The following is a 1304-nucleotide window of genomic DNA, read 5'->3' on the forward strand; positions in this document are numbered from 1 at the left end:
AGAGGGCAGCATTTCATGATCAGCCAGAGAATTCAGACAAAGATACAGAGACAAAGAGAGCACATCAGACAAAAACAAGTCTTTGCTTTGCTTCTTATTTATTGTCAGCATGTGAGCAGATAATGATTCACATGAGGTATTAGACCTCTGTCTACAGTTAAAGATGGTGGGCTTTATTTTCCTGATGCAGCTCAGGCAGTCTCAATGCAGCTGAACTCCTTCCTGGTGTTTCTACAACTAATAAAGTCCAACTTGAGTGAGATGGCCTCGACCAAAGCAGCCATATGTGTGTTGTTGTGTATGTGTAACCACAGGAGCTCTGCATTTCATTCATTACTGCTGTTTGATTTCACACATGTCTGTCATTGCAACATATTTATGGTGATGTATGAAAAACTGCTGCTGGTTTATTTTATTTGACTGCTTCGTTCAGAAACATGAGTCAGCTGTACTGCACTGGTGGATTTTCCTTGTGCCCAGCTTTAAGAAAATAAAGCTCAAAGAAAGGTTACATGATTAATGAGAGAAAAGAAAAGAAATCAATCATCAGAAAGCAGTTGCTAAAATTTTGCTGAATGTTTGTCCTGCAGATTTACTGCACGGGACGAAACTTCATGCTCATGGCCTTCAGGGAGTAGCCCCAACCTTTCCACTGGTACCACTCCATTCCACTTGCACCATAAGTGCTCATAGCTCCCCAGCGATAAACACCATTAGGGTTTGCATGGTGACAGTTGTTGTACCAAAATGCCCCCAGTTATGTTTGGGCACAGCTACCGGAAGACCCATCCTGATCTTTGTCAAAGGTGGAGAACTTTATTCCGTTGTGGTAAGTCAGACCATCCCCTGCAGAAACACAACACAACACCAACAGAGTTTTAATGTGGTGTGAACTTGCTTCACACAGGCATCGTGTACAGCATGGCAAAACAAGGAACAACCGGAGGACTGGTGCTATTTATACACAGTCACAGGAAACAGATGAGACAAGAATATTTGAGAACAATGAGGGAATAAGTGAGGAATGGGACAAGAAGTAAAACTGACATGCATTAATCATTTGTCTTTTACATAGATTCTTTACCTCCATATCACCTCACTCACCTGCCCCTCCATTAGTGAATCCAGCAATAGTCAGTTTGTATCCGTCACATTCAGCATCAACCTTGAATGAAGAGTAACGAGCAAACACTTCCTTTCCCAGAAAATCCCTCATGTCGACCCGCAGCTCAGATTTTTGCTGGGATGTCAGGGCACTGACGATGTCAAGACCTGAAAACACACAAACACACACTGATAATGAA

At 42.4% G+C, this 1304-nt stretch overlaps 1 pseudogene; it reads right to left on the reverse strand.

The window, feature by feature from the left end:
* Positions 1-89: 89 nt before the first annotated feature.
* Positions 90-1304, reverse strand: part of LOC102215257 (microfibril-associated glycoprotein 4-like) — a 4155-nt pseudogene continuing 2940 nt past the window's right edge.

Source organism: Pundamilia nyererei, unplaced genomic scaffold (genome assembly GCF_000239375.1).
Source record: "Pundamilia nyererei isolate P.nyererei 1_Seehausen unplaced genomic scaffold, PunNye1.0 scaffold03036, whole genome shotgun sequence".
NCBI classification, from domain to species: Eukaryota; Metazoa; Chordata; class Actinopteri; order Cichliformes; family Cichlidae; genus Pundamilia; species Pundamilia nyererei.